Genomic DNA, 11,936 nt, shown 5'->3' with positions numbered 1-11,936 from the left:
GGCACTAATATGAGAAGTTGAGAACAGGATAAATTGTACTTCTTTCTTACCTGCTGAAAAACACTAAAATTCCTCTCACAAGCGGAGGAGCTGCATGTCAAACTCAAAATCCGCATCGCCAATACTCTGAGATTTGGTGAATCTGACCCATGACTGGACCACCATTGAGCTTCATTCAAAAGTATAAAACCATAGTTAATAAACCATTGTAAGATCAGATTTGAGAATTGATAAAAATGTGAATATGCACCTGGATCAAAGCTTTTGTTTCTCCGCTGCCTTTTGGCAATTTCTCTTCCAAATGTCCCCTGTTCCTTTCGATATGCCACAAGCTCATCATTGATTTTGTCTTGAAGGACAACATCTTCAACCATTTTTTCCATGCAAGTTACAAGCCCAGCTTCAAATGATCCATCTAACTCAATTTGCTTCTTGTTTTCATAGTAGTAGTATGGATTTAAGAAGTATCCGGCCCTATGTAGTGGCCCCTTCAACTTGCTGTCCCATCTTTTATCCACAATATCCAACACTTCCTGAAAACAAGATCCTTGTTCATTTTCAAATTTAGTTTTGATCTCTTGCTTGGCATTCAAAAAGGCGCCGTATATGAATCCCATAGCCGGTACATCGCTGTCCATCCTCCTGAGCAAATTAGCCAATGGCTCAAAGAACTTGACAGCAATGTCTACTCCTCTCCAAAAAGTTTCAGAGCGCACAGTTTTGCTAGCTTCATTTCCTTTAACCTTTTTTATATATCCCATTTCATCAAGCTCATCTGATCTAAATAGTTTCTGGAGTTGTTTCTTGTTGTCCAGCATGCTTTTCAAGTTCAAGTATGCTGTAGCGAACCTTGTAATACCAGACCTAACCAAATCTTTACTAAGGAATTCCCTCATTAGGTTCAAAACCCTTGTGTGTGCATAAAGGAAAACCGTCACAGCTCTAGCTTTTGTAATGGTGGAGTCAACTGATGGCAGCTTCCCAATGTCCTCTAGCATCAGATCTATACAGTGGGCAGCACAACCATTCCAAAATACCTTGGGGCGCTTTGCGTTCAACAACTTAGATGCTGCTTGATTCACACTTGCATTATCAGTCACTACTTGAACTACATGTTTCTCCCCAATCTCTTCTATGCAACGATCTACAAGATCAAAGATGTACTTACCATTTTTTTTAGCAGCTGAACAATCCACAGAATCAAGAAAAACTACACCATAAGCACTATGAACCACCAAGTTCATTACCCCTCTTCCTCTTATGTCTGTCCATGCATCTGTCATGATTGTACATCCAGTGAGCTCCCAATGTTCCTTGTGTGCCTTGAAGGAATCCTTCACTCTCTTCTTCCTCTTCTTCAAGTATGGCCCACCCATTTCATAAGGACTAGGACCATCTAGGTCTTCGCCGTATTGTCCAATTGACTCAAGCATAAGGTCAAAGCTTGGAAGTGTGACTGCATTGAAGGGAATGCATGCTTCATAGAAGAATTGGCAAATGTACTCACAAGCACGAATCCTTTTTTGTTCTCTTCTCCCAGTTGTCAGCTTTAATTGGATATTATCAGCAGCTTTTTCCTTCCTTGCAGCAATAGCCTCTTTGGGTGTCAATTTGCAGAACTTTTCCATAGGGCCACTTGAGGATTTAGACGTTGTGCCACGCGCTGACTTCAGCACAAGAACAGAATTGTTTGTGCCATCTGAGTCACTAGCACCTTCCCCCTCTGAGTGGCTCAAGTCCACTTCACATCTCCTTCTCTTCTGCTCTGTAACCTTTATTGCCTTTTTCTCACCCTTCCTTGTCAAATACTCAACAATTTCATCCCTTACATCAGCAGGCACTTTTGTGCAAGGTAGAACACCGGAATTCGGAATGTTTCCAAGGTGGAACTTGATCCGAGTAATACCATTGGTGTACAGATTATTACAATAGATGCACCTAAGTGAATTCTTCTTGTTTTCATCCGGGCAAATGCAATATTTCCATCCTGGGTCTTTTGATTTCGCATTCGCAATGGCAGCTTGTCCATGGGCTGTTGATGCTGTGCTTGACACGCCGAGGCCTACAATCAGACAATGAACACAACAAGAAACATAAGTAATTCAGCACTCAGTCAGTAAGAAACAGTATGAAGTACAAAACTCTTCTACACTAACAGCAAGAACAAAACTGCAGTATAGTGTTCATAATCCCATCTGTAGTATAGTGTGAGTCAAGGAGTAGTAACTAAAATCAGCATGAACAAAACTGCACATGACTACAGAAGTACAGAACTACACATTCGGACTACACTACAGAGAAGAGAGATCTGTCCATCTAGGCATCTACACATCGGCCGCCGCCTAGCAGAACGGCCTACACCCGAGGCCTAGTCCCACAACGAGAGAACCCATCTCCAGATCCAACCCCGTCACGACGCCGGCGGACTCTAGCCCTACCGCCGCCCGAGGAGACCCTGTGCACGCAAGGCCGCGGCGGCGGCGGCGGCGACACCCGTGCGCGCGCAATGGGTGTGCGGACGGTGGTGCTCTTCTCACATCCCGGCGAGTTGGTTCTACGGAAGAGAGAGAGAGAGAGAGAGAGAGAGAGAGAGAGAGAGAGCTCTCACCTGGCTGAGTCGCCGGCGCCGACGGTGTGGCTGACATGGACGCGGCAGCTACTCGAGTTGGGGTCACCGCAGCCGCCGCCGCCGCTACAAGCTATCGATGTGAAATTTGGGAGGGGATTGCCAGTGCGTGGTGTTGTGGTCTGATGCCCGATGGCTAGGTTAGGTCAAGAGAAAGTTTTGGGCCGATTCCCCAATGGGCTGTTGAGCCTGCTGTCTGTCCAACAGCCTAGATGACCCTGTTTTGGTCCATTCCACGCTAAAACGTATAACGTTTTTTCGCTAAAACGCCAAAATAGCATGCTATAGCGTGTTTAGCGTCGTAGCGAGCAAATGTGCTCAAACGTAACGTGAGCCTCCCAAATATGCTATAGCGACGCTAAAACGCCGAAATAGCGCGCTATTCATTTCATTGATCAATACGGAAGCAACGCTGCCGCCGTTTCTTGGCGCAGCGACCGGCAAAAAAAATATCGCGCCGGAGACCCAGAATAGATTGCTGCCATTGTAGATCTCACAGGTATGTTATTTTTCTCAATGAGAACGGGTGTTGAATTAGAATATCCGAAATCATGGTTTTGGGCATCTATCGTGTAGTTCGACTGTTTGTTTATGAACAAAAAAAATTCAGTCGAGTTGTGATTTCTAATTCTGGGGGTTTTTCTTGAGGATTCTGATTTTTAGATTTCGAAATTGGAGCAGGGAATAATTCAGATCGGGTTGTCCGGCTCCTTGGCGGAGTTGCGGACGATCTTGCCTCTCCGTCGTGTATGTAAATAATATTGCCATTCGATCATCTTCTAGACCCGGCGAAGAAACTCCATGTTGCTCCTTTTGCTGTAGAGCAAAGCATACACTCGTTCTGTATGATTAAAGTTTGTTTTAGCTCCGACCAAGTTGGTTCTTTTACTAATTATTCATTGTAGGTTTTTGTAACCTTCTGTACGAATGCAGCCAAGCCTTATTTATTAAATCTGTTAGGCTTGCACGAATCCAACTGCTAAGCTAACTTTATGTAGTTCATATACATAGATAACTAAAGTAATTGCATGTTTTATTAATCTACATGCTATTTATTATAAAGTGCCCCTTCTCGAAAAATTTATTATAGTTAAAGGTAAGTGGAATCGAAGTTTATTTACTAATCCCACTACTACCCTTATCAGGGAAATATTGATTCTTACATGTCAATGGAATCAATGTTCACACATTTGAAGGATGTGATCTCACATGAACAACCTTTCGTTGGTTTTCTAGAATTTGTGTCCCTTGCTTGCTGCTATTCTAGAATTTGTCCCATGTATAAGAGCAGATGAATATGGCCGTGGAGATCAGTTGGTCAATTCGATTCTTGCTAACCCCAAAAAAGTTTGTGTGTACCTATCGGTCAAGTACAAGCCTATGACTGATGTTAGTTTATGTAAATTCTGAGACGTTATAAGCACCAATCTCAAAATACTTTCGTACAATGCTATTGGTTGCTAAGATATAATTAAGTCAATCATTTTTATAATGAGCGATGACCGAGGCATTTCTCAATGAGGTGTCTTTGTATTATGTACAGAGCTATTAGTCTTTCTGTGTCCAATCCCTCTTATAGCATTTGTTGATATTTTAGGATGATGCGTAAAATTGGAGCTCTTGTTAATTGCGGGTTTAAGAATTGAGTTCTAAAAAAATGCATTGTTCATTGGCATGTTACAAATGTAAGAAAATCATGATCTGAAACTTATATTGGCATGTCACAAATGTATAAGTTATAGCTAGATTTGTCCATGTAAATATTTTGCTAAAGAGGCGACAATGTTTAGTTTCAGATCGTGTCTTCATGTTTCATTGTCGTTTTAACTTTTGTGGCGCCGATGCTCTTATCGGCCTTCATTAGGCTGATGCGCCATTTTCTTAATACATTCATATACGCAGTTCTCATACATGTTCTCAGAAATTGAGAAAATGAATTTTTGCTACATTCGAGCATTGTGTTTCAAAGTAAAGTTTCAGCCATTATATTTTAGTAGAAATTCAGTGTTCGTATGCAAACAATCTCTTTGTATTTAGTAATTTTGCGGGAAATGAAAGAGTACATGACACATTAGTCTCATCCTCGGTACATGTGTCAATAGTACTCAATTATCGACGGTTTGCAATTTCGGATATTGAAAGAATGCTACTTTCTAGAGTAATATGAGAGTACTGATTAACTCATTTTCTGTTTCTTAGCTATCTTGCTTTTTTAAGCTCTATTTTGATGTTTCGCTTGCCATGAAGTATCATTGAAATGCTCGAGAAGACTGCAAGTGTGGGAGAACATGGTTTCTAATCAGAGAACTGAGGCTTCAAAGTTATTCGTAAAAGGTAATTCATATTTATCTTAAGGTTATTAGCACACTTCGTATGAACTTTGTTATTGTTTCTTCTTTAACATATACGCCAAGATGGTCTCAACATGCCCTCAGGACCATCACTTTGACCATCCATTACAGATAAGTTCCAAGGCAATTGATCAACCATACTGGGATGGACTGGTATTTACGTTCTGATGGAGTCGAATCATCTAATTTTCATTTTCATTTTGGAAGGTCCAGCAATATGACAGGGGAAAGGGATGCATAAACTCAACCTCCTGACAATTGTAAAAAACTGATTCTGCATGTACACGTAATGCAGATTGATGATGTATACACGAAATCAGGAATGCCAATTGTCGCCACCCTTATCCCCTTAGCAGGAGAGGTTAGGAGAGAGCGAACCTTGACTCCTTGACGATACGTGCGTTGCACTTGCATACTTCCTAGTAGACCTAAGGGGTAGGTATATATATGTACCTGCGTAAGGGGGGTGGCCTTGTTTTTTTCTTCCCTAGATGGATACGTAAGGGGTGGGTTTTATTTTCTGTATGGATGCGTGAGGACTTTCTTTCCTAGATGGATACGTAAGGGTTTTGTTTCCTGTATGGATGCGTGAGGAGGTCCAGCAGTTTTTGTTTTTTTTTGACAGGGAGGACGTTTTTTTTTATCTTTTTTGTGGTTAGTCCGTCAATCTCTTTTTATATATAAATAATAGATTTGAGTGTAAAATAAAATAAATAGGAAGCGAATAATCTGCCCTGTATGTAATATGTGCATGCCCATTGGCCATGCACGTGCTTTAGTCTTTTTTTTAGCATCAGTACAGAGTACAGACACAAGCGCTCATATACACGCGCATACACTCACCCCTATGAACGCACACACGCACACCCTACCCCTATGAGCACCTCCGAGAGACTGAGCCGGCATATCATCTTGAGATTTACGAAGTCACCGTAGGCGCCTCGTCGTTGACGGGAACGTCTCCTCCCACTGAAAGCGTATCGCCGAAAATCCTGAAATAAATTCAGGAATAATGCGAGCACCAAGATTTGAATCAACTTTCATCGCATTGCACACCTGCAGTATTGTTTGTGCTCTCACCAACACATCCTTTTTGTCCTTGGTTCAGGAGTGGGGTGATCCAAGGAAAGAAGAATACTACTCCCTCCGTTCCGAAAAACATGTCGCGGGCATAGTTGACTGGTAATTTTGCAAAAAAAAACCTCGTGGTTTCAAAAGCGTTTCAAACAAGTTCCTCTGCCCCATCTTCTTCCTCCGCCCGTCGCCTGCGCGTCGCCAGGGGCCGGCGCCGCCCAGCTGCGTGATTCGCCAGGGGCCGGCGAGCCCAGCTGAGCTCCTCCACCGTAGCCAAGTACCTGCTCTAACCTTCGCCAAGTACCTGCTCTCGCCGTCGTCGCCAATTACCTCCTCCGCCGCCGCAGCCCAGACCTGCGCCGCACGGTCCCCTCCCACTGCCTGTGGGCTTCGCCGGAATCTCCTGTCGCGCGCGTACCTCCTGGAACCCCCGCGCATCCTCCTCAAGCTCGCGTGCGTCCTCCATCGTGCTCCCGTGCATCCTGCTGGAGCTCCCACACGTGCGCCGCCGCGATCCCCTACCGGTGTCGCCGGAAACTGCCTCCATGATCCGGTGGACCAGGAGTTTGCGCGCTTCCTCCTCGATCTCCAGCGTGTCCTCCTCAATCTCCCGCGCGAGCCCGTGCTGCTCCTTCTCCCCTGCCCGCGCGCCCGCCAGTGGAGCTCCTCTGCCCATACTGCTGCTGCTCGTCTGCCCGTGTTGCTGCTTATCGGCCCGTGCTGCCGCCAGAGCTCATGTTCATCAGCAAGAAGAAGGTACTATAAGGAGTTGCTCCTCTGCTCCTTGTGCTCCTCCGTTCCTGTTTGTCACAAAGAACAATGTTAACTGAATATTGTACTCTCCAATGTTAACTGAAGAACAAAGAACAAAATGAAAGTAGCTTGAGGATTTCAGGTTAGAAGTCCATGTGGGCGCTACTGAATTATGCTTGCGTGGATCAGCCGCTAGACATCATTTTTATTGTGGGTTTGCAGGTGCAATCCGCGCCACTTGTGTGTACAGTGTACTGCCCTGTTTTTTTTTGCTCAGTTTCAGTTTCAAGAACCTGAAATCTTCTTGCTAACTTCTCCATTAATCTTCTTGTTGAATTCTTTAATTGGTGCAAAAGCTGAAGATCAGCATCAACAGTAAAATTCAGTAAGAAGAATGTCTAAGTAAACTTGTCTTAGTGATGTCTCCAAGATATGCACACTACTGTACTTGGCGGAGTATGTCTAACATTAGCAGCTACACTCATTTATAAGAAGAATGCATTTTTTTCTTCTTTTTCAGTTTATTTCCACTATATATACCCAGTCACCTAGGCAATACCAAAATGATAGAAACCCACTAATTTGGTTAGTTGAATTTTTTTCTGATAAGAATAAACCTAAAGAACAAGGAACTTCACTTTAACTAAAACTGCATTGTTAGAGGAGTATAACTTTTCTGCAATCCTCTATGTAATTTGAAAAGAGGCTCATTTGTTAGAGCAGAGTAAGCCTATTATTGACACTAGTGTACCTTGGAGAGGCCCTTGAGATGGGTCTTGCCCTGTTCACAATGGCAGTAAGGTCACAATGTTCTGAAATTAACAGGAATTGTACCACAAACAGCAGCAGATCACTTAACAACATTACATAAAGTTAAGCAAAATTAGTCATAAAAATGAAATTGATAAACTAATGACATAAGCTTCAAAATTGGTCATGATGGATTGGAATTCTTCCTGAAATGACAGGAGTTGGAAGTTTCATAAGAAATGAAATGGTGTTACAAAGGAGCAGCTTCATTTCTTAGTCATAACATTTCTTAATCAGTAGTTCACATTTTTGTAATGCTTGCAAGGCTCCTGTCATTCTACTCATTTTTTGTGTGTATATCCTTGTTATGGTACCATGATGTACTCATCTTTTTTCATTGATAGCAGGAGTATGGATTTGAACATGATACCTCAAGAGGAAGACGATGAAGGTATTAATTTGAATTTGATGCCTCAAGAGGAGGAACCTCAAGTGGCAGAGAATGTAGCTATGGATTTGAACTTGATGCCTCAGGAGGAAGACGGTGAAGATATTAATTTGAATTTGATGCCTCAAGAGGAGGAACCTCAAGTGGTAGAGAATGTAGCTATGGATTTGAACTTGATGCCTCAAGAGGAAGACGATGAACATATGAATTGGATGCCTCAAGAAGATGAAGGGAAAGAGGATGAAGCTCAAGAGGAAGAGGATGAAGTTATGAATTGGATACTTCAAGAGAAGAGAAGAGAATTGTCAGATAAGGAGAGGCATGGTGTTTACTTCGCCTTGCTAGTAATCAAGCTCAGAGATGGGTCTGTTAAGCCAGACGACAAGCTGCTAGTCTCAAACCTGTTGGACATAAGTGTACGATCTATTGAAAGAATCTGGGAAGACGCCAAAAAGAAAATTGCCGATGGCAAAGAAGTAGATGTCTCAAGCAAGAAGCCGGGAAGATCTGGCCGAAAGAGAAAGGAGCTAGATCTAGAGAGGACCTCGACAATCCCACTGAATAAAGGTCTCTAGGTGTGGCCCAATCGACCCTACATAAGAGGTTCCAGCTGAATGAGCTCAACCGCATCACAAGCACCGTGAAGCCTCATCTCAAGCTAGAGAACAAGCTCGCGAGATTGAAATTTTGTATGTCCATGGTCGATGACAATTCGATTTCAACTTCTCGGGCTATGTTCAAACCAATGACGAATATGGTTCACATCGATGAGAAGTGGTTTGACATGACAAGAGTGAAGAATAGTTACTATGTACTTCCAGGAGAGCCTGAACCGAAGCGCACCGTGTCAAACACTCACAGCATTGGGAAGGTAATGTTTCTAACAGCTGTTGCCAGGCCTCAATATAACAATGAGGGGGAGCTAACATTCGATGGGAAGATCGGCATTTGGGCATTCGTCGAAGAGAGTGAGGCGAAGCGGACAAGTCAGAACAGAACAAAGGGAACAAAAGTGTTGACTTCAGTGAAAGTAACCAGGCCTGTGTGCAGAGATTATCTGATCAATAAGGTTATCCTAGCAATTCAGGATAAGTGGCCTGACGATGATGAGGGAGCAACAATATTCATCCAACAGGATAACGCAAAGCCTCATGTCCTTCCTAATGATGTAGCTTTTCGAGAAGCTGTGGAACAAACTGATCTTGACATCCGATTGCTACAACAGCCCCCAAATAGCCCTGAGTTAAATTGTTTGGACCTCTGCTTCCATAACTCTCTCCAGTCTCTAACCGACTGCAGGTCACCTACAAACATCCAGGAACTGGTACAGGGTGTGGAAGGGGAATTCGAGAACTACGATCCTGACAAGTTGCACAAAAGCTTTATCACATTAGAAGCAGATATGTTTGAAGTTATGAAAGACAAAGGAGGAAACCAATAGAAGTTGCCCCACTTGCACAAGGATCGCTTTCAAAATGCTGGACTGGAAATAACCACTGTATATTGCGACAGTCGGGTAGTCGTTGATACTAGGGACACTATAGAAGAAATGGAAATTGCAATAGGAAAAGAAAATGAAAGGAAAGAATTAGCTAGAGAAGGGAAAAGAAAAAAAAGTAAAGGGAAGGGAAGGGAAGAAGTGGCCAGAGAAAGGAAAAGAATGTAGTCAAGAGGGGGCAAAGAGGCCCTTATGTCATGTAGTCAGGTGCTCCTTGTGTATGTCTTGTGTAATCTTGTGTCAAGAGGGGACAAAGAGGCCCTTATGTCATGCCCTTGTGTATGCCTTGTCTAATCCTTGTATATCAACTCTTTGTTGGAATTTATTGGAATTTGGGTTATTTGGCTTAATTATTTGAATTAATTTGGGTTATTTGGATTAATTGAATTATTTGGATTTATTTGAATTAATTTGGATTATTTGAATTAATTTGTGTTATTTGGATTTATTTGAATTAATTAGAATTAATTTTGGTTATTTGCATGGTTTATTTGCTTTCAGTGCTGTTCCTTTTAATTCTTGGGTTTCCCTAGCCATCAATCTTTCTGCTCTCTATAATATGGTGAACACCTCCCCTTTTCCTAGCATTTAAAAAGAAAATGATCACCTAGTCTAGTATGTGATGTGACAAATGGAGGGGCATCGACCTGCACCTGTCTGATGATGCATTTTTTGGGGTTCACATATCATACAAGTTCAGAGATAAAAACAACATCTCCTAACAATCTACTCTAGGATAAAAATATCACATATCAAATGGAGTAACTCTGTTTAGAGCTAGCTTTCTTCCTAACAAAGTTACTGCTCCTAAATATGGACACGCATTTTTTTGATTTACAGCTACTCCTATTCCTTCTTCTACTCTAGCTACAGTAAGCAATATCACCAGCCAAACAATATCTGCAACAGATGCTTTCAGCAATCAGAGACTGCTGTCGAATACTCCATCAAATTTAGATTTGAGATTTTGAGCAAGAATTTGAGATTTTGATGTGATGTAACTAATATTTGTGCCATAATATTTGCCATTTTAGAAATGCACTAATCTTCGCCATGGAGTACTATAGATATAGATTCAGTAACTGACTGTGTTACTAGATACTGCCATGGAGTATTTCTAAAATGCATAAAGGTTATGTACGGTGAAGTGAAACTACAATTTCATCATGGATTGGTGATGGTACTAAAATTTGTTGGTAAATCCTTCTGATTTGGCAGGATCCACTACTCACCAAGGCTTTTACTCACCAAGGCTTTTACAGCAAATTTGTTGGGAAAACCATTTTAGTAAGTTCATGAGAATAAATAAGTTGCAGATTTCATGCACAAAGTGCTAGACAGTAGACATATGGAGTGAGTTTTTTGCTCCTAAATCTCCTCTTGCTTAAGCAAGTTTTTGACTGAAACGCCTTCAGTAGACACCACAGATCATGGCCTCACCTTTGGAGTACAAAATGCCTATCAGAATAAATAGGAGTACATGCTCTAGAGGTATCTGGTTCTAGGCACCAGTCACAGTACCATCCAGTATTGTTAAGCTTACAAAATTGCGGTGTCTGCTTATTAACAGATCCGCAGAAGTGCCAAATAAGATTATTGGGAAACTACATGCTCTAGAGGCTGGTTACTTGCAATCTGGTTAGTTGAATTTGTTTTTGATAAGAATAAACATAAAGGACAAGAAACTTCACTAGAACTAAAACTGAATTTGTGATACACACAACAAACATAACTTTTTTGCAATCCTCTGTGTAATTTGAAAAGAGGCTGATTTGTTAGAGCAGAGTAAACCTTGGAGAGGCCCTTGAGATTGGTCTTGCCATGTGCATCCTCCAGCACTAGGACCTCCAGCGCCTTGGGCTCCAGCAAATCGAAGACGTGGGTGTCCTGCACCACCGATGGACGCCGCGAACTGCAGGATATCCTCCATGGCGATGGTGACCAGGCCCGGGTGGTCCTGCGACCCCTGCGAGAGACAAACAGAGCTGAAAGTAAACACAACTGAAAGTGGTTTGACAAACAGAGCAGAAATTCGAAATTAGATATGCATCTGATGCCCTGCATATGGTCTCTCTGAAATTGAAATGGCAAGAATGGTGGGCGCGTCTGATACCTTGAAGAGGTGGTCTTTGGCGGCGGCGGCGCCGGGCCTGGATGCGCGGGGCCGACGGCGAGCACCACTCTGGCGAGTTTGACGGTGAGCTCCTCCACCTTTCGAACACGGTGAGCTCCTCCACCTTGAGCGCGTAGCCGTTCGTGGAGTGGAGAAGGGGCACCCGTGCTTTCTAGTGCTTGGGTTGATGGCGTCCATGGAGGGGGCGAACTTCGTGGTCGACGATGGACAGATGCGGACAGTGGTCTCCAAAAATTGAAACTTGAAGGGTGGTAGCAGAGGGGAACGATGTGGCGGGCGGAGGGAAGGGAAACTAGGCGGAG

At 42.9% G+C, this 11,936-nt stretch overlaps 1 pseudogene; it reads left to right on the top strand.

The window, feature by feature from the left end:
- LOC119334166 overlaps positions 1 to 11,936 on the top strand; it is a 138,353-nt pseudogene that overhangs the window by 120,438 nt on the left and 5,979 nt on the right.

The sequence above is a fragment of the Triticum dicoccoides genome, chromosome 7A, assembly GCF_002162155.2.
Source record: "Triticum dicoccoides isolate Atlit2015 ecotype Zavitan chromosome 7A, WEW_v2.0, whole genome shotgun sequence".
NCBI classification, from domain to species: domain Eukaryota; kingdom Viridiplantae; phylum Streptophyta; class Magnoliopsida; order Poales; family Poaceae; genus Triticum; species Triticum dicoccoides.
The sequence above is the reverse complement of the archived record's forward strand: the minus strand, read 5'-3'. Positions and strand labels throughout refer to the sequence as shown.